Source organism: Leucopleurus acutus, assembly GCF_964270905.1.
Source record: "Leucopleurus acutus genome assembly, chromosome: 2".
In the NCBI taxonomy this organism is placed as follows: domain Eukaryota; kingdom Metazoa; phylum Chordata; class Mammalia; order Artiodactyla; family Delphinidae; genus Leucopleurus; species Leucopleurus acutus.
This window is the reverse complement of record NC_139143.1, coordinates 8,905,742-8,928,313: the sequence shown is the minus strand read 5'-3', so window position 1 is coordinate 8,928,313 and position 22,572 is coordinate 8,905,742.

The window sequence follows — 22,572 nt, the reverse complement described above, 5'->3', positions numbered from 1 at the left end:
AATTAAATATTTAACATACTAAATGTGGTTTTATATTTTGAGATTTTTCTGGTCTGATTTTTGCTGGATGTTGTTTCTGTAGACTTTTTCTGACTCTTCATTTCCTTTATATTGTGACTTGTCTGTATGCTGCTCAGATGTTGGCCAGACTAGTGCTTTTGAAGCATGGGGTGAGGTTCCGTGCTCCAGAGAGGATGTGCATTTACTACGTCCAGTCAGTTGTAGCCACTACCTACCTGTGACCACTTTCAACTAACCTCTCTGAAATATTTTGGACTACATCAATAGCATAAATTCAAGCTGCATACCATTGAGAAGAGGAATAACCCTCAAAGGAGATTTATTTTCCTTTAACTCAAAAAATGACAAACTTCCCCTTGGATACCCTGTGGTAGGCTAGATAATACCCCCCAAATGTCCATGTCTTCATCCCTGGAAATTATGAATGTTACCTTATATGGCAGAAGAGGCTTTGCAGATGTGATCTTGTTAAGGATATTGAGATGGGAGATTATCCTGGATTATTATGGTGGTATGATAATACAAGAGGCTTTATAAGAGAGACACAGGTGGAGTCAGCTAGAAAGTAGGAGATGTGGAGTTGGAAGAGGGAGATCAGAGTGAAGGAGCTAAGATATATAGTTGGTCTCTAGAAGTTGGAAAAGGCAAGGAGACAAGTTCTCTCTTGCAAACTTCAGTTGGAATTCATCCCTGGCAATATCTTGCTTTTAGATTTCTGACCTCCAGATTTCTAAAATAATAATTTTGTGTTGGAAGCAACTAAGTTTGTGGTAGCTTGTTAGAGCAGCAATAGGAAACTAGTATTACTCCTCTTTTTATATTTTTTTGTGACCTTACAATGAGGGATGAGTGAGCTTTGAGATGGCACCTTCTCCAGAGGAGCGAGGTAGCCTTCTGTGAAGTCACCCACCTCGGAAGAGTCCCGGGCTTGAGTGTCCCGCGTGGAGCCCTGTGCCACTGCCGGGAAGCGCTAGGTCCCCAGCTGGGCGGAGACTTGGTGGTGGAGGGTTGCTTTAACTCTCACTCACCACTGAGTTACATTTTATTGTTGGCACTTCAGGAGTCTCTCCCTTTCTGCCAGTTCAGCAACACTTGTCACAAAACCTGTTTTAAATATTTTATCCAGTGTTTTAGCTCTTTCAGTCAGGTGGGTTTTTCAGGGTATGCAGTCTGTCATAATGTTGGAGGGAGCCTTTCACAGCTACTTGGAAAGAGTATCTCCCCCCCAGGCCCCCGCCCTCGAAGGCAGGGTGCACAGGGTTCATCACTTCAGATCTTCTCCACAGACCCTCTGGAGCCTGCAAGTTCTAATGTCAGAATTTCTCAGGCAGCCTCTTATCTAGAAAGACGGAGACCCTAAATACTCATGACTGACATCATGGGCTTGTTAGAGACAGGTTTCCCAAACAATTCATTATTTGCTATTCATAAAGTATTTCCTGGGAGGGAAGAATTTGGCAGCCACGTTGCACTTGAGTGAATGGCAGTTGAAGTGGACCCTGTTTACACACTTGTATCATGATTATCTGGTGGATAGGTCTGAAAGCTTCTAGCAGTTCTCTTCCTTTTATCTTCCAAATGCAGGAGAGTCTGGAGTTGTACCTGCTGCCGTAATATCTCAGCCTTTCTGTTCTCTTTTTTAGCGTGTGGATTCTTAGCTAATTTATGACTTCTCTGTGTCTAAATCTGTCGGAAAAAACCCTGGTTGTCATTGAGGGAAATGATGAGGGGGCAGCAGATAAATTAGCTAGATGGTGGTTTTTCTGATGCTACCTTAAATTATCCCTGTTAATAAGGATAACTTGGTTTCTTTTAGCATACCTTAAAGCCAAGCACAGTATTGCTAAGAGTTGCATTTTAAACACTTTATCTTTTTGCCCGTAGTAGTATTGGTTTGGTAATGGCTTTAATAAGGAAGTCAGTGAGGTTGAGTCACAGATAATACATTTTTTCAAAGTGCATTTTCTGTAAGCATGTCAAGACAAGCCACTAAAATGCTTGAGAAATAGAAAGAAGCTAAAATCTATTAATACTTGAGTGGAGTCAGAATGTTCCCATTTTTCATACAAGTGGCAAAAGCCAAATAATGTGTGGCTTACTAGATTTGCAGAAAGAGTTGAGTGACATAAACTGGGAACACGGAGACAATGTAAATGAATATACTTATTTTGGTGAACTCTAAGGGAATTTGTCTGGGAATCAAGGTAATTAGAAGGTATGCTGCGGTTAAAATGTGTATATGTCAGTGGAAATTGGGAGACACCAGATTGGGGTTACAGTTTAGTCACTTTTCTGATGATCATGAAGCGTAGGTTCTCTATTATATATTGGTGAAGCATTTTGAAAAATTGTTGCTGTAGCAACTATAGCTCTTTAAAAACACTCTATGGTATAATTACTGGCTTTTAATCTTGTTCGGCAGTGAATATAAAAGATTATTTATATAAAAATTTTTGTTTTTAAAGACTATTTTACAATTTTAAGTTCACTGAGAGAGGACCCTTATTAACTGGGAGAAATGTTCTGTATTTTGTCCTGCACCCTTCACTATTTTCTATGAGGCTACCTTGTCTCTTTAGATGGATTTTTATTTCTCAACTGTTTTTATTTCTCAACTAAGTAGCCTATTATTTCTAGTATTTTATAATGCTGAGCACAAAAATAACACATCAGTTTTACTACCTGTTTAGAAAAAGGTTTTTGTCATGTCCTTTATGATTTGAGGTTATCAAAGCGGAAGGCACTAGGCAGGAAAGAAGATAATTTCAGTATAATGTTTTTACTGTGGTTCCATTCTTAATACAATTGAAATTTCATTTATCCTTAAAGTGCTTTTGCACCCTGTGCAAATGTCTTTGCCTGGAGCTGGTACGGCTAATTCAGGACCATAAGTTGAATTATAGTTAAATTGTTCCTTCCAAAGTACATTTTTATATATTTCTAGTTGGTGAATTTCAGATAGAACTTTCTGAAGGTAGGGCTGATTTCCAGTCTCATCATCTCAGTGAATTGGAATAATTGTGTTACAGTGGGAGCCCCTTAACCAAACTTTGCTTACCCGGTCCTCTGGCCTTCCCAGGGTCTCCATCGTTCAGTAGGACATGGTTTAATGCCTTCAGATGATAAACCCCAATGGCTACAGACGTGTATACCAGTATATGCCCTTCTACTCTCACCCATGTGTTTATACTTAACAAAAGAATCCATTTGTTCTAAGGAAAATTTCTGAATTCTAAGAAAAATATTACAGTCCTTTCAAGAGAAAACAGTCAGTAGATACATTCACAGGTAAACAAGATAAAAGCAGATAATATAGCATAATGACGTAGCAGTTGAGAAGCGGGGGTGGATTCCTTAGAATGGGTGATCAGGGGATGCCTCTTTCAAGGCAGTGACTTCTAAACTGAGACTTGAATGATAAGGAAAGTTGAAGACGCTGAGAAAAGGATGATCCCCACTTGGTTCGGATGCCCTTATCCGCCAACCATAAACCTCGTACCTATCTGAAGCTGGATGGCAGCTGTGATCTGTGGGCAGCTGGGTTCAGGTGTGAGTTGGACTCTCAGAGAATACTTGTGCCGAGTTTTCCTTCGGGAGGATTAGGCTTATTCCTGGAGTTGGAAAACCACTGTGCACGGAGAATTCTGTAATTCCGTGGTTTCCCTGACCATTAAGATGCCAAGGAGGATTATGGATGGGCTGAGACTTTCCTGCCTCTGAGACTTGAGTGTAGGGGATCAAAGAGCATGAAAGATTCTTCAGCAGAGGACTGAGCCTGCTTTTATACTGTGGGTTCCGGGGCTGGAGGTGCGGGAGAGATTCTTTCACCCTCTTCTGCTTGCAGCTTTCCTGCTTTTTAGGATACTTCAAAAAAAAAAAAAGAATTGTCAGTGTGCCATTGAAGAAATGTAATATGTGATGCATCTAAGGGAGGTTCAGAGACGAGAGGAAAAAACCAGAACAAGCACATGGCCAGTGTAATAGAGCTACTGGAGGAGATGATTAACACTTGAGTTAATAACACTTAAGGAGATTTAAATACAGTGGAGACAAAAACTTATTGGATCTAAAGCCATAGCTTTTTCATCTGCATAATTAGAAGACTGGTATGTAGAGATTCCAATTAATGACCTGGAAGATAAATTTCAAGGAACACATCAAAGCACAGTGCAAAAATACAGAGTGAGGGCCATGAGGGGAAGGATAAATGACATAGGAAAGACATGTAGGAACCCACCATGGATTAGGCATTCTAGAAGATAAAAATAGAACAAATAGAGAAGAGGCAATAATCAACTGAAAATAAAACGTTCTCAGACATACAGAACAGATATATTACCAAGAACCAGCTTGAGACCAAACTTCTATGTTTAATCACAGAAGTCACTAAAGAGTGGAATAACATTTACAAATGACAAAGTAAAGGATTGTATCAACAAACTTATACCCAGCCTAGGAATCATTCTCCTGTTAAGGAAAAAGAATTACCAGAGACTATGAAAGATTTCAGAGTATATATGACAATCAGGACAATGTGGGCTATGCTGTATTAAAAATCTCCAGATCTTCCTAGCTTAACACAAAGAAAGCTTATTTCATATTCTTGCTATACTTTTCACATGGGTTAGTGTGAGCCTGTGCTCAGGAACCCTGGTTAATGGAAGATATATTTGAATGCTTTCATGACCACTGTACTAGTGGGAAGGGAGTGAGCCTGGAAGTACCACATCACCACCATTTGCATTTCATTGGCCGAAGCGAGTCATGTGTCCATGACTCAATTTAAAGGGAGCAGGGTGGTATAACTCTATGACATGTCTGGGAGGAAGAGAACCTGAATATTTATGAAAGAGCCTTAATGACTACCATATTACCCATGTATAGGGTCTAAGGAAAATAATTGACAAGATTTTAATCAATCAGGAGATGTACCCATAGACCTCAAGTTGAAGGGAGCAGTGCATTCTATTTTGTGTGTGTCTCCATGCATGTGTGTCCACTTGTGTTAATAAATTAAATAAAAATGAATGAAGAAAAGTAAGTGTTAAGGAATAATACTGAAAGTAGAGAGATACTCTAAGGGAAATTTTAATAAGTATAAATGATCTCTGCAAAACCTACTGTGTGAGTGAAATAAAAGAATTTCAAAATGCTTAGGAGAAGGGAAAGATAAGAGAGAGCCTTTATTTTATTAAAGTGGGGAAGGAAAGAGAGGAAAAGTAGACATTTGTGGGACACAGTTTAGGATACATTGCATCATGGTGGAGAAGAGAGTTGGTATCTTATTTCAGGGAATTTTGGAGTTACATGTATTTGATTATGCATGCAGGCAGTAGCAATTAGTAAAATCAAGTTTGTCAGGATTTCCAGAGAAAGAGGAAAGGATTGAATGATGAACAGCTTGACCAAACCAGGAAAGAAATGAAGGGAAGGAAAGAGATGAAATTACAACTTTAAAAATCAGTACAAAAATAGAAAATAAATATTTCATATGTGGCAATACATGTGAATAGACTAAATTTTCCAGTGTGAGCATTTAAATTGCAGGACATAACTCAAATCTACGCTGTTTACAGAAAACACAAAATGATTAGAGGGTAACAATAAAGGAAAAGAATGCCAGGCATTTTCAAACCAAAAGAAAACAGGATTCATAACGTTAATAGTAGTGTAAAATTTATGGTTAAAAGTATTGAACAGAATGACATAGAATATAAAAGGCAAAATATAGAAAGAAGTTTTATGTATTTATATACACAACACTGGTAGAAAAGTAAGGAAAATTCTGAAAGGCCATAAATTGTGAGAAAGCAAGAACTAGGTGGGGGGGGGGAGGAAGCTGCATTGTTCCAAGGATATCTGCTGATTCTTGATAGTTTAGAAATTACATTTTAATATGTTAAATATAGGAGACAGGAAGCAAATGTGGGGTTTGTACAAGTTTGAAGTCCATTAAGATAAAGGTGGAATCCGCAAAAGGTGACATTTTCTGTTAGCTAGGAATAAAAATATCTGACCCACAGAGGGAGAGACAGTAAAGGAATTTTTTTCTCAGCTCTGGTTCTGGGTGGAAAAAAAAAAACTTCTGCAGATTCCTAACCATAAACTAACCCTTACAAGAGTTTGGAGTCAAAGTTCACCCTATTTCTGTTACTCAGAAAACCCTAAACCTTGAAGTTTAGCTTAAAGTGGTCCTGGGCTATATTAAGTTTGAAATTGTGAAGGGTCTGAGATTCTACCTTACTTGCAAGTAGGTAAGGTAGACTGCCATAGAATTTTATAGATATTCTGATAGGAAACGTGAGGATTCTGAACCAGAGAATAGATTATTATTCACGAAGCATCTTAGCACTGGTTCCCTAAGGCAAGATCCCCATAGGGTGACACATGGGGTGAGGTTGCATCACTGGAGAGGAGCCTCAAAATGGTGAGACTTGGAGCTTATGTAGGATGTCTGGCATGGTGGCCCATCCTCGCCTGTGGGTGGGAGGGAGACCTTTACTCTGAAATGTAAATGGATGGCTATGGAGAAGACAAGTCTTCAGATCTCTCTGGAGCAATATACTATCTCTAGCTTCTCAAGAATTCACTATTCTATTATCCTTTAATAGGGCTTACCAGTGTTCTTATTTCAAAAAGCCTGACTGTGCAGGAATGTGAGAACATTCATGGAGAATTGTCTCCCAGATACCTAGAGAAAACTACAGCAAAACACTTCTTCAGGAATACACGTTAAACCCAGACCTCAAGAATATTCATTGATAACTTTCCAAATAAAATGAGCTTATAATCAATTACCAAACTAAGGAAGAGAGACACACTGTCATGACTGGGTGAAAACAGCAAACTGTGAATGAGGATAACAAAGTTTGAAAAGAATAGAATTCATATTCATACAGTATAAACTATGAATGTCTAATATGTTTAAAGAAAAAAGGTATATCTAAGGTTACAGAATAGGAGCTATTAAAAAATGACCAATCAGACAATAAAAGAGCCATATAAGCTTGATGCAGGAAAAACTCCAATAATAGAAGTGAAAAATTTACTGGATAGTTTAAACAGAAGTATAGACATAGCTGAAGAAAGAATTAATCACAAATAGAATTAATAGCAATGAGAAATATTTTTTAAAAAGGTTAATGTTTATTAATAGAATTTCAGAAGGAAAGAATAAGGAGAATGGGAGAAACAAAAGATAAGTTAATGGCTGGGAATGTTCTAGAATTGTTGGAAGATATCTTTTCTCAGATTCAGGAAATCTGCCCTGAGAAGAAATAAATAAGTAGACATGTAAACCTAGCCATTATGTAGAAAAACTACAGAGTAGCCAAAGGGAGAAACAAAAGATGATGCACTGGTTATAGACTTTGTAAAAGCAATAGAAATCACAGCAGAATACAAAAATACCTTCAAAGGGCTAAGAGAAGGGAAAAAAAGGGATATACCAGGAAGTGAAATTACTTTTCAAGAATAAGGGCAAGATATATTTTTTAGACATAAAATTGGATGTGTATACCAACTTCAAGCATATCTAAAACTTGTCCTTCAGTAAGAAATATTATTACAGAAACAAGCATCAGAAATGCAAGCCAGGAATGGCTAGGAAATAAATTTATAAATAAATGGTAATTATAAACAAACATTGATTATATAAAGTAAAAATAATGCCTGGTCTGTGTGTTTTAAAATCAAGATAGAACCAGAATATGGACAGAAGTATATTGGGAAGGAGGTAGTTGAGAACTAAATGTTAAAGCATTTAAAGGTTGTCATACCATGTAGAAGAAGATAAAAATATTGATTCTAAATTTATAAGAGTTATATATGCTTATTGAATTAGGACAGCTCTGAGAGAATAGGAATAGAACAAAAATTCATAGGAAAAGAAGGGTAGAACTCAAACTAAAAGATGACAAATGAGAAAAATACAGCATAGAAGCAGAGCAAATAAAAAGCATAATGTTAGAAATGAATTTGTACATTAGTAATAACCCTAAATATAAATATTCTCCATTTAAGGGACAAAAATTATTAGCCTAGATTGTTAAAAAACAAACCCAAAATAGCTCTTGTTTACAAAAGACACAAAACATTGGGACACAGCTATTCAAATATAACAAAATGCAATCTTTAAAACAAAAATGTTAGAGGATTACTCTGTACTGATGAAGGATTCAAATTCTGAACAAGTCTAAACTTACATACACCTAATAGCTTCAAAAATGGAACGCAAAAATGGAACGCAAAAATAGAAGCACAAAGAAAACAATGACTCTCCCTATGATAGTACGAGACTCTAATACAGCTGTCTCTGTAATTGTTAAATCAAGCAGACAGTGTATCAGAATATAAAAGATCTGAACAGTAAAGTTAGCAATATGGATCTAGTAGACACACATGGAACACTGTGCAAAACAATTGAACACATAACACTTCTCAAACACACGGCAGACATTTACATAAACTGGCGATTTAGGAGGCCATGTGCCATCAATATATTTCAAATGATTTGAGATTTTACAGACCACACTCTTACCACAATGTAATTAAATTAAAATGACTAACATAAAGATAACAAAACTCCTAGGCAGAGAATGCTAATTATCCCCGTGTATCCATTCCCCCTTCTTCCTTTAGGACTGGAACTCTCTAAGGTTTAGTTAGGAACATGGTGGTTCTGGAGATTGTTTTGGGGTGGATGTACTTGGTAAAACTTCCTGGTGACGTGGCTTAAAAAGGAAATGGCTTTTTAAAAAAAAACTATTTATTGGGCTGCATCGGGTCTTAAGTTGTGGCATGAGGGATATTTAGTTGCCGTGTGTGGGCTCTTCGTTGCAGCACATGGGCTTCTCTCTAGTTGTGGCGTGCGGGCTCAGTAGTTGTGTCACGTGGGCTTAGTTGCCCTGCGGCGTGTGGGATCTTAGTTACCTGACCAGGGATTGAACCTGCGGTCCCTGCATTGGAAGGCGGATTCTTAACCACTCACCACCAGGGAAGTCCCTGAAATGGCTTTTAATACATTTTTCTCTCTGCCCTGCCTGTGCGCTGGGAGGCAGGTGAAGTGTTGGGGAGGCAGCTTCCCCTTCAAAGGAGGGCAACACCCTAGGGGTTGGGAGAGCAGCAAAATGGACACACACTGGTAGATGAGAGCAGTCCCCGCACCGGGCTGCCCTCCTGCCTCTGAAAGGGAAATAAACTTCATCCTTTTATTTGAGCCACTTTATTTTTAGGTGGTTATGTTTTAGCAGCTTAGCCTATGTCATAATTAATTCAGGTTTCCACATACAGAAAAATTAAAAGCACACATTTCTAAAAATTCACAAGAATCATAATGGAAACTAGACTACAAATAGAACCAAAAAATCAGGAAAAATATATACCTTCGTGTGTGTGTGTATATATATACGTATGTTGTGTGATGCCAGTGAAGCAGTATTTAGATGGGAATTTATAGTCTCAGGTGCTTGTCTAAAAGAAAAGAAGAAAGGCTGAAATTTAATCTCCTACTCAGGTCACTTCTCCACTCTGCTCAGTGTCTGACACCTTGTGCTGGCATCTCTGCTTTGTGGATGCCCTTCTCACCCTGCTGGGACTCTGACATCCTGCTTTGAGCTGCCACGGGGGTGCTTTCCTTGCTCTAGCCCACCTCATGGCCCCACCTAAGCTGAATTGTTGAGACCAGTAAGGGGAGGAAAAGGAAGGAATGGGAAAAGGAAGAGGAGCAAACCCAGCTCCGCCTCGTAGCTCAATAAGATCTTAGCAAAATCTGACAAAGATGTTAGAAAACAGGAAGACTACAGGCCAATCCCTCATAAACACAGATGCAAAAATCCTAGGTGAAATATTAGAACTTGAATCAAAATGCTTTTTTAATAGGACACGTAAGTAGAGCATGACCAAGTTGGATTTATTTCAGGTGACATTAGAAATGGAATCAATATGATGCATCACGTTCGAGGAACAAATGAGAAAAATCTTGTCATCTCAATAGATAAAGCAGTAGCCTTTGTCATAGTTGAGTATCCGTTCAGAGTGAAAGTTCGCCAACTTAGTAATAGAAGTGAACTTAATCTGATAAAAGAGTACCTCAAAAATCCTACAGAAGACGCGATAGGTGGAAGCATGATGTTGAACGCATTTTCTCAGAAATCAAGAGTGAGACCAGAAGGCTTGCACTCACCGCTTGGATGCATCATTGTATATGCATCAGTGACATGAACAAGAAAAGTAAAAAAAAAAGGTAGGCCGGGGCCAGAACCTATTTTCTAAGGACCTGCTATTTAAAAATGTTTAAAATATTTCTGTCAGATTTTTAAAAAAATGTAGGTTATCTCCAGTCCTTTAGAGGAACAAGGTAGGTGTGGGAAATTAAAGATGGCTACAGATTCTTTGATTTTACTCCAAGTTGAATTCCTCTCTCCATGAATCTGTGCTGGGCTTAGTGAATACTGCAGTAGTGATGCGCTGGTACTTACGAGGTTAGGCGGTTAAAAAAAACAACCCCAAAACAAAAAAAAAAACCCTTAAGAGTTTTGCTTGGACCTCTTGGAGCACTGTCTCTGGGAGCCCTGAGCTATAGCGTAAGAAGGTCCCTGAGACCTTCTGTATTGGACAGATGTGTAGGTGCTCAGGTTAACCGTCCAGACTGAGCCCAGTCTTGCATCTGTATCAAGGTGCCAGACATGTGAGCAGGCAGCTCACCTGATCAGTCCCACCACCTAGCTGAATCCCACTGATAGCCTCTGTCAGTTCCTCATGGAACAGAGAATTGCTGGATTGAGCTCTGCAGGAATTCTTGACCCACAGGACAGTGAGATAAAAGATGAAGTCGCTAAGTTTTGTAATAATTTATTTCACAACAAAAAATAACCAGAATATAGGTGTAACCAATAGTTAAGTGAAAAAAATGTATCTTCTAAATAGATACATGGATACTTTCTCTTTAAATTTTATTATGCCTGTTCTCTCTTCTTAGTTACCTCTTTGTGGATTCCTATACTGTTTTTTTTTAAAATTGAAGTTTACTCAGCTGGACTAAATTTTATTGTATCACTGTGGCAGGCTTAAAATAATTCGTCCAGAATGACAGAGTGTGTGTTTCTATTCAAGTATTTTCCCTGAAAAAAGGCTTCAACCTAGAGTTTTAATAAGTGTTCCTTGATTAAACTCACTCACTGTTCATTTCCTGAAATGCAGGGTTAGACTGAGCAGAAAGAAGACATAAGCCTGATAATGATTTCTCATGTTAAAAATGATTTAAATTAGTTCATCTGTAGGATCCAGTAAGGCTGGGCTTGTTGAGATAAATTTATTTCTAATTATGTGTTTAGAGTCCTAGGCAGGGTGTTTTGACCTCTCTGTCAAGACGATTTAGCTGAGCACATTATTCAAACATTTCCTTTAAAATACGGAGTGCCCAAGTCAAGAAGTAATACATGAAGGACTTTGAAGCTTGGAGAAATAAACAATGTTTATTTAATTCTTTAAAATCTTCAGCTAAAATAGAATAGCTGAAACATAAAAAAACCCAAACAAACAAAAACAAAAAAGCTTCCTATGACTATTCTGAGCCTTATAATCAGATGGAAATACTCAGACAGTTGTTCTGGAATCAGGTCTGGTTTAATTATTACAGCTATAGATGGCTTTGGGGGAAAGCTCCTTAGAGGTTTTGTGTACACAATCTGACACAGCAAACATCGTCTGAGTCTGAAGGTCCAGGTGCTGCTTGGGCTTTAGTCCCTTACCCGTATTAGCTGGCTTTAGGAAAATCCTTTCCCCATCTGGGCTTCTGTTTCCTCATCAAGTGAGGAGGTTGGGTTAGCATTAGAGGAAAAAGAAAAAAAAGGGGCCTGGAAGGAAGCCGAGAAGCCATCTACTTCAACTTCTTCATTGTACACATGAGAAAATACCCACTCACTATACATAGGGTGACTATATAATTACTAACCAAACTGAGTGAAATGGGGCCCTAAAGTAATTAAAATCATGTAATTTAAATATTTAATTTATTGATTAAAAATTGTATTGGTGGACCTAAAATATAGTTCTATTCAGAAACCATTTTTAAAAGTAAGATTCTTTCTCAAAAGTATATTTGTGTACGTCAAAACAAAAGACCCGGGCTTCCCTGGTGGTGCAGTGGTTAAGAATCCGCCTGCCAATGCAGGGGACACGGGTTCGAGCCCTGGTCCGGGAAGATCGCACATGCCGTGGAACAACTAAGCCCGTGCGTCACAACTACTGAGCCTGCGCTCTAGAGCCCTCGAGCCACAACTACTGAGCCCGTGTGCCACAACTACTGAAGCCTGCATGCCTAGAGCCCGTGCTCTGCAACAAGAGAAGCCACCGCAATGAGAAGCCCATGCAGTGCAACAAAGAGCAGCCCCCGCTCACCACAACTAGAGAAAAGCCTGCACGCAGCAACAAAGACCCAACACAGCCAAAAAAAAAAAAAAGGCCCTTCAAAGTCATAATCTAAATATTAAACTAACATAAGCAGGATAATTATTCTTGGTTTATGTATGTTTAATCAGTTTCTTTGAATCTGTCTCTAATGTATCAATGGTATAATTTCTAAAAAATGTATTTTTTTCCCTCAAATTGTCTTATTTTTAATTTTCTCATAAAATTGAGTTGCATTTTAAGGTTAATACATTTTAGATCGTTGACACCTTCAGTTGTCCCTTCTCGGTAGATCTTTTCAATTGTCCCTTCTCAGTAGATCTTATTTTCAGTTGAGTAAATTCTCTCTCTATAGGTGTTGGGTAACCTCAGAATAAATTCTGCTAAATGATGACATTCTCAGTTAGCCTTTTATATTAATATGTATAATTATTTTAGCCAAAATATTTTTACTGGTAATGTCTTTTGGCTCTGAAATATTTATATATTTCTTTGCAAATATTTTAATTTTATTTATTTTTATTGGAATATAGTTGATGTACAATATAATATGTTCTGGGCATACAGTATAGTGATTCACAATTTTAAAGATTATGCTTTAGTTACTATGAAATATTGACTATATTCCCCATGTTCTACAGTGTATGCTTGTAGCTTATTTTACACATAATAGTTTGTACCCATTAAATAATCCTCTACCCCTGTAATGCCCCTCCCCCCTCCCCTCCCAGCTGGTAACCAGTAGTTCTCTATATCTGTGAGTCTACTTGTTTTTTGTTATATTCACTAGTTTGTTATATATTCTAGATTCCCCATATAAGTGATACCATACAGTATTTGTCTTTGTCTGACTTACTTCACTCACTTAGCATTACACCTTCCGAGTCCATCCATGTTGCCACAAATGGCAAAATTTTATTCTTTTTTATGGCTGAGTAGTATTCCATTGTGTATATGTGTGTGTATGTATATATCTATATAGCATATGTTATTTATCCATTCATCTGTTGATGAACACCTAGGTTGTTTCCATATCTTAGCAATTGTAAATAATGCTGCCATGAACATTGGGGTGCATATATCCGTTTGAATTAGCATTTTTAAAGATATATACCCAGGAGAGGAATTGCAGGTCATATGGTAGTTCAATTTTTAGTTTTTTGAGGAAACTCCATACTGTTTTCCACAGTGGCTGCACCAATTTACATTCCCACCAATAGTGTACGAGGGTTCCCTTTTCTCCACATCCTCTCCAGCATTTGTTGTGATTTTTTGATGATAGCCGTTCTGACAGGTGTCAGGTAATATCTCATAGTGGTTTTGATTTGCATATCCCTGATGCTTAGCAATGTTGAACATCTTTTCATGTGCCTATTGGCCATCTGCATTTCCTCTTTGGAAAAATGTCTATTCAGCTCTTCCCATTTTTTAATCGGGGTTTTTTTTTTTTTGACATTGTATGAGCTGTTTATAAATGTTGGATAGTAACACCTTATTGGTCATATCATTCGCAAGTACTTTCTTCCATTAAGCAGGTTGTCTTTTCATTTTGTTGATGGTTTCCTTTGCTGTGCAAAAGCTTTTAAGTTTAATTAGATTCCATTTGTTTATTTTTGCATTTATTTCCTTTGCTTTAGGAGACAGAGCCAAAAAAAATTGTTATGATTTATGTCAGAGTGTTCTGCCTATGTTTTCCTCTAGGAGTTTTATGGTTTCTGGTCTTGTATTTAGGTCTTTAATCCTATTCGCAAATATTTTTAGAAGACAGATCTCATTTAAAAAGTTAACCTCTATGATTAAACAATTTTTTCCCCCAAATTTAGATAATGTTTGAAATTTTAAGTCCAATATCTTTCTGAAGGTTTGGAAATAAAAATTTTAAAATTAAAAGTAGGATGTGTCTCAAAAGAGTCCTCCTGCAATGTGAGATAACCTTGAAGCACTATTTTTAAATTCCTAAATTAAATCTTGCCCACTCTGAGTTCTTCTCATTCAATTTTTTTTCAGTCCTTCCTTGATTGCCTAGGGCCAATTTAAATCCTTACTGTCTGTAAGATTTTTTTTCAATAATTAAAATTAACTAAAAACTTCAAAAGCTGAAATTTCTTGAAGCTCCATTTTGACTAAAGATTTCCAACTGATTTTAAAGAAAATGTAACTAGCATTTAAATGAGTAATGTTTTTAAAAACTTATTATGCGCTCTGCTTCCCCCACCCTCAGAGCCCCAGGCAAAGCATGACTTCATGCTTCTGGCTGGCCCGGAGACTCTGTGCTGTCACCTTGCACCCCCTTGGGCCCCTGTGCACTAGATGACTGATTTATATAAAAAAGTCACTGTTGGACATCTAATTTGATATACAGATTAGTTTTCCAAAGGTACAATTATTACTAAAATCCAGTTGATGATGGTCAGCAAAAAGAGAAAGCATGTACTGCCCCCTGAAAAGTATTTTTGTATTCAACATCAGCTTTATTGAAAGTATGTTGTGAGTTTCAGTTATTCTCCCTTAGGAGTCAGCAGACTTTTTTTTTTGTTTGTTTGTAAAGAGCCAAATTGTAAGTATTTTAGACTTAGTGGGCCATATAGTCTCTGTTGCAACTACTCATCTTTGTCACTGTAGCATGAAAGCAGCCATGGACAACAGTAATCAAGTGGGAGAGGTTGCATGTATGAGTTCCCTAGGGCTGCTGTAACAAAGTACTACCACACACTGACTGGCATAAAACAGCAGAAATTTATTCTCTCACATTTTTGGAGGCTGGGCATCCTAAATCAAGATGTTGGCAAGGTTGGTTCCTTCTGGGGATTCTGAGGGAGAAGCTGTTTCATGCGTCTTTCCCAGCTTCTGGTGGTGTTGGCAATATTTGACGTTTCTTGATTTGTGGCAGCACAATTACTCCAGTCTCTGCCTATGTTGTCATATGGTGTTCTCCCTGTGTGTCTGTCTCTGCATCTCTGGGTCTGTGTCTGGGTAGAAGAATACCAGTCATTAGATTAGAGCCCACCCTAATCCAAAATGACCTCATCTAAGCTTGATTATATCTGCAATGATCTCATTTGCAAATAAGGTCACATTCATAGATACTTGGGGTTATAACTTGACCATATATTTTTGGGGGACACAGTTCTATCTGCTACACTGTGTTCCAGTAAAAATTTAATTACAATTAGTGTGGAGGGCAGTTTTGGCTGGTGTGTTGTAGTTTGCCCTGCTCTAACTGAACTCTTAAAGGTATTAAAATATTTGTAAATTTTTACCACTACAGATTTTGTCTTGATTGGTAGAATATTTTAGCTTATTAGGTGCAGTTATAAATTACATAAGCCGTATAACCAATGCCAAGTACATGTCTGCTCGTAAATTTCTTAATTTAGTAAGAATGTTGTTTTACCATAATGCTATGTCCACTAAAATTTATATTCGAATCATCATGACAATACTTTGTATTAACTTTTAACTGAATTTCAGTAGCACTTATGATAATTTCAAAAGTTGTTTTATCTTTTATAGAATTAATCTCTGAAAGCTTTACCTTGATTTCTTGAATTGGATGAAGAACTAGAACCATGATTAGAATTAACTGATTTTTAAAATAATCTTTTGTATTACAAATGTTACAACGATGTACAAGTATTGGTACATTGTTAACTAAAGTATAGTTGACATTAAGTTTCACTCTGTGAATTGTCCTGTTTTATGCATTTTTACAAATGCATAATGACATGTTTCCACCACTACAGTTTCATACAGCATAGTTTCACCTCCCTAAAAATCTCTTCTTCACCTAGTTTCCCCTCCCTCCCCTTGTTAAATGATTTTAAAAACCATCTCATGATACAGATATAATAAGATGGGTATGATTCAGTTATTTACAACGTTATTCTTTTACTCATGGAACTAACATATTAATAGCTGTTGCTTCAGTTTTCTTTTTGAACAGGAAAACTTGGAATTGAAAAGAAGCAAAAACTTAGAAGCATTTGATCTAAATGAAAAATCATGCTTCCCAGAGTGATCCATAAACTCATCTTGTGCCACGGAATGTGTTAAATCGTTAACACCAGGCATAGCTTTATGTAATAGTTACTGTCTTTTGAAGCTGATGTTGTTTCTTCTGCAGAATTATATCTTCCGATTTTCCTATGGTTGATGATAATATCACTGTAGATCCTTGTGGTGGGTGGTAAATGCTGATATTTTGTGAAAGTTATACTTTATCATTTAATCTCCTTGCCAAATGGAAATTTGAGTAAATTTTGATTAATAATGTGCTTTTTAAAAATGATTGATGCTGAAAAGATTTATTGAAAAAATCTACAAACCAAAAAATTAAAGTCACAGATTTACACCATACAGTAAGTGATAAAATCACGTAGCAAGAGCATTCAGATTGCATTTTCTTTTTTTCTTAAACATCTTTATTGGAGTATAACTGCTTTACAATGGTGTGTTAGTTTCTGCTTTATAACAAAATGAATCAGCTATACATATACATATATCCCCATATCTCCTCCCTCTTGCGTCTCCCTCCCACCCTCCCTATCCCACCCCAGATTGCATTTTCTGCACTCTGTAGTAGGACTGCTTAGCCTCTCTTTCTCACACACTTTCTATGCGTTTCTGGCCTGTGATATTTTCCCACTGACCTCGTCAGTGGACAGCAGCCTGGTTTCCTGCCTCCTATACACACGGACTGTGGTGTGAAGCACCTCTCACCAGGTGCAGGCGGCTGACAGGGGCAGCAGCGCCGAACCCTCTCCTTTCGGCCACCATGACCAGAGGCAGGTAGCTGAGTTCCTAGCCTCTCCTGTCTGATCACATTTTGTTTAATTAGCAAGTGCCCTACATGCAGTCCTGGAATTGGAAAGGTTATGATGCATCTGAAAAGGGCCAAGAAGAGAGATGGGTTACCTGCTTCTTTCAGATTTTATAAAACCGTATTGAAGTGCAAACACCATTCACAGTATGTGCATCTTACACCCTATCAGATGAGATCGTGGCAGAAGCTGTGTGTACAAAGCAGAATTGTACCAAACTGGAAGTAATACTGTTTCACTTGAAAATCCTAAAGGAATGCTAAGTGTCCAGTACACAGGACAACAGGTGTCAATTGTGTCTGTCTGGGTAACTGGGATGATTATTATCCTTAGTATAATGTCATGTAGTAAAGAGTTTTAGAATCTTGAGCCTAACAGGTCACTTATTTTCATAAAAGTGTACTTTGGGCTTCACTTCTACATGTTTTCTCCTGTGATACTTAATTTTCCCTACATTAATTTACCTAAAAAAATTCCCTAAAGTAATTTTTTCCTCCCTCAGAATATATTTGGCTTGAAGAGGGCTAAAGAAAACAGCTTTCTTCTGGAGAACACTGCATACTTAGTCCCTAGAGAAATGTAGAAGAAGATCTTTTCTTGAGCTGGTGGCTCTTAAACCCTAGTTTGTGTAAGACTCACTTACTGTGCTTATTAAAACTGTATATTCCTGGGCTCCTCTGGTGATAGAAATTAAAAGTGCAGTTACATTTGGGACATTTTTAAAGGCTATTGACTTGCTGACTACTTATCCCCTTTTTACTTTCAAAATGTGTTTCTTTTCCTTTCCTCCAAATACTCAGTGAGTTTTTATTTTGTATCAAGGTGTATCTGGGCATTCCTGATAAATAGGTAAGTCCCTAGCTCAAAAAGGCAGGGGTCTCAGATTAAAAATAGGCAACGGTGAATGTTAAGTGTATCACCAAGAAGAAATCTAGATATTATAAAGGCACAATTATAGGAAAACTTAGCCTACCTTGAATTGTCTTGTAACCTGGAGGAAGTGATATATTTTTTTAATTTTAAAATTTGTTTCAGGCACCTGTATGTGATTAAGGCAAGGACTTGAGGACACTGTCATAGAAATAATAATAGGAAGAGAGAATATTTTAGATGTGTTAAAATGTCTAAGGCTGACCTTTCTGATCTTTAAGTGTATATTTCAAAATATCAGGAATTTATTTTTTCACAGCTCACTTTTTCCTAACAATATGTAGATTTTCTTAAAATGGTATGTTTTTTGTTCTTTAGAAGATTTAATTACACCTTTCAAAGCAATTACATACTGACAGCAAACCTAGCTAGTAACATATGATTCAGTAAACTTGAAAAATAAACTTTTCAAGTAACTGAGGATACTCTATTGATAAAAGGTTGATGAAAATAAATGATTTTTTTTTGTCAGTGAAGATTTGACTAAAATGGATGTCAGTTTACTTCTAGTAAAATGTAATGGGAAGGTACTATGCCACTATTTAATATGCACTGTAAATCTATAAACTGATCCACCTTAGTACCACTTCTAGCTGCATTTATTTTTTGAAAAATGAAAACCCCTTTTTGTTGCAATTCTCTTTTCCATAGAAATTAGTCTGATGGCACAGTTCATCACCATGAGTTAGCTGTAGGCTGCTAATGAAGCAAAGACCAATGTTAGGCAGTCTACTTGTGACTGCTAACCTAGGCAGTGGCGTGGCACTCATCACAAGAGTAACATCTGTTTGAAAGTGTGGAGGGAGCAGTTCAAATTCATGCTCACTCCTGAAAATAGCTGGAGTTTTATGTCTTTCTGTTGATAAGTCAGCATTTTTTTTTATCACTGGTAGAATAAAGGGAGAATAATTTCATTCTAGGGATTTGATTTGTATTTTGAATTCTTTTTTTTCTTTAACATCTTTATTGGGGTATAATTGCTCTACAATGGTGTGTTAGTTTCTGCTTTATAACAAAGTGAATCAGTTATACATATACATATGTTCCCATACCTCTTCCCTCTTGCGTCTCCCTCCCTCCCACACTCCCTATCCCACCCCTCCAGGCGGTCACAAAGCACCGAGCTGATCTCCCTGTGCTATGCGGCTGCTTCCCACTAGCTATCTACCTTACGTTTGGTAGTGTATATATGTCCATGCCTCTCTCTCGCTTTGTCACAGCTCACCCTTCCCCCTCCCCATATCCTCAAGTCCATTCTCTAGTAGGTCTGTGTCTTTATTCTTGTCTTACCCCTAGATTCTTCATGACATTTTTTCCCTTAAATTCCATATATATGTGTTAGCATACGGTATTTGTCTTTCTCTTTCTGACTTACTTCACTCTGTATGACAGACTCTAGGTCCATCCACCTCACTACAAATAACTCAATTTCGTTCCTTTTTATGGCTGAGTAATATTCCATTGTATATATGTGCCACATCTTCTTTATCCATTCATCCGATGATGGGCACTTAGGTTGTTTCCATCTCCAGGCTATTGTAAATAGAGCTGCAATGAACATTTTGATACATGACTCTTTTTGAATTATGGTTTTCTCAGGGTATATGCCCAGTAGTGGGATTGCTGGGTCATATGGTAGTTCTATTTGTAGTTTTTTAAGGAACCTCCATACTGTTCTCCATAGTGGCTGTACCAATTCACATTTCCACCAGCAGTGCAAGAGTGTTTCCTTTTCTCCACACCCTCTCCAGCATTTATTGTTTCTAGATTTTTTGATGATGGCCATTCTGACTGGTGTGAGATGATATCTCATTGTAGTTTTGATTTGCATTTCTCTAATGATTAATGATGTTGAGCATTCTTTCATGTGTTTGTTGGCAGACTGTATATCTTCTTTGGAGAAATGTCTGTTTAGGTCTTCTGCCCATTTTGGGATTGGGTTGTTTGTTTTTTTGTTATTGAGCTGCATGAGCTGCTTATAAATTTTGGAGATTAATCCTTTGTCAGTTGCTTCATTTGCAAATATTTTCTCCCATTCTGAGGGTTGTCTTTTCATCTTGTTTATGGTTTCCTTTGCTGTGCAAAAGCTTTGAGGTTTCATAAGGTCCCATTTGTTTATTTTTGTTTTTATTTCCATTTCTCTAGGAGGTGGGTCAAAAAGGATCTTGCTGTGATTTATGTCATAGAGTGTTCTGCCTATGTTTTCCTCTAAGAGTTTGATACTGTCTGGCCTTACATTTAGGTCTTTAATCCATTTTGAGCTTATTTTTGTGTATGGTGTTAGGGAATGATCTAATCTCATCCTTTTACATGTACCTGTCCAGTTTTCCCAGCACCACTTATTGAAGAGGCTGTCCTTTCTCCTGTATTTTGAATTCTTAAACTCTTAAAAAATATGAGTGGGACTTGAGAATTATTTACACACCAGGTTGAAAGCTGCGAGGAAAAGAGATGAGAGCAGGAAATGCCAACAGTTAAAAGGTCTCAACCCAGTGGTCTACTGGATGCAGCAAGGGTTTGCTGATATATTAACCAAATACCCACATTCAGTGGCCCAGCCGAGCCTGGGTGGGAGGTCAGTTTTGGAAGAATGATAAAGCATCCTCTCTACCTGTGGCTCCCTGTGCCAGCTGGTGTCCTTGGTAGAGGTGGATCTACGTGGGAGGTAGGGGACTGTTCGTGGTCGGGGAGGTCTTGAGTGGCGAGAGGTCTTGAGTGGCGAGAATGGAAATGACACCAAGGGTAAGTAGGAATTGCATTCTTCTTGTCAGAGCACCAGCTCGGGCCCTTTGGGAGACAGTTGGCCCTGGTCTCATGTCCGCCAGTGCGGCTGGCCACAGGGGAAGCCCACTTAGCAGTGCACAGCTTTCCTTTTGCACCAGAGGTGTGACACGATGTCATCCCCCCTTGGTTCCTTCTCATGATCCCATGACACTTCCTCCACCAGGGCAACTTGGCAGCAAGCGCTTCACTGTGTCAGATAAAGAGTTCTACTCTGGAAGGCAGAGAGAAGGCTCCATGGCCTCAAGTCTAGGTTCTAGGGACACTCATAGCCAAGGACAGAAAATGACCAAGAGGGGCTTCCCTGGTGGCGCAGTGGTTAAGAATCCACCTGCCAGTGCAGGCGACATGGGTTCGAGCTCTGGTCCGGGAAGATCCCACATGCCGTGGAGCAACTAAACCCATGCGCCACAACTACTGAGCCTGAGCTCTAGAGCCCGTGCTCCACAACTACTGAGCCCACGTGCCACAACTACTGAAGCCCATGTGCCTAGAGCCCGTGCTCCACCAGAAGAGAGGCCCCCGCAATGAGAGGCCCCCGCAATGAGAATCCCGTGCGCAGCAACGAAGACCCAACACAGACAAAAATAAATTAAAAGAAAAAAATGACCAAGAGCAAGGACTTCATGCCTCTGAGACCAAGTAAATATTTTCCTGTTTGGAGTCTGGAGAAGAAAATAGGAGGTGATGTGAGGAGACCTTAAACTGGCAGTTCTCTGAAAAGGGTCTTGATGATTATTCTGTGGCTTGGTAAGAGGAAATGATGGAAGCCTGGGAGGGTTTCACAGATCCCAGAGCAATGGGGACTTAGGCTCCTGTTCCCCCAGCGAGAGCTCAAGGAGGTGTAAAGAACCAAGGCCATTTGCCCAGCATGAGTTGGGGACAGAAGAAGGATCACCCGTGACTGAGCTTGGCGTGGAGGGAGCAGTGAGAGTCCCCACTCAGACTGAGAGGGCATTGGTAAGCAGACACCAAAGACAAAGCCAGAACAGGAATGTCTCTGGGAACGTAGCAAGGACAGATGACTCTCAAGGACAAAATTCCCACACCCCTCACCAGGGACTTGGAATTAGATGTAACTTCAGGGAAAACTTTGTACTTGTGGGAAAGCAATGAATTGACAGAGATTAAATAAGGGGCTCAATGTAGAAATAAAAGTGAGCCATTGGTCACCTGAGATTGTGGATTGTTTCTGCTACAGATATTTAATTTCTTGATAGCAGAAACTCTTTTCCATCTTCCTGCCACGCAGTATGTTTGTGCCTGCTAAGTGCTAAGGAAATTAGAATTAGCTCTTGCCCTCAAGGAAAACTCCCTGTTAGCACAATGTATGAGACATACACATGGGCAAATAATTGCAATAAGGTGTGATAAGCAGCACAGTAGAAATGTGCTCAAGGAGTAGTGGTGGCACAAAAGAGGTGGTGATTTACTTTCTGAGTGTAAGAGAAGGCAGGGAGTACTTCAGAGGAGACAGCCTTTAAGCATCTTCTAAGGATGAACAGGAGCTTGTCAAATAGTCCAGCAGAGAAAAGGTTTTTCAGGAACGGGAAACTTTGATAAAGGCACATGGTCAGAATAGAGCTGGTTTTTGTTTGTTTTTGTTTTGCAA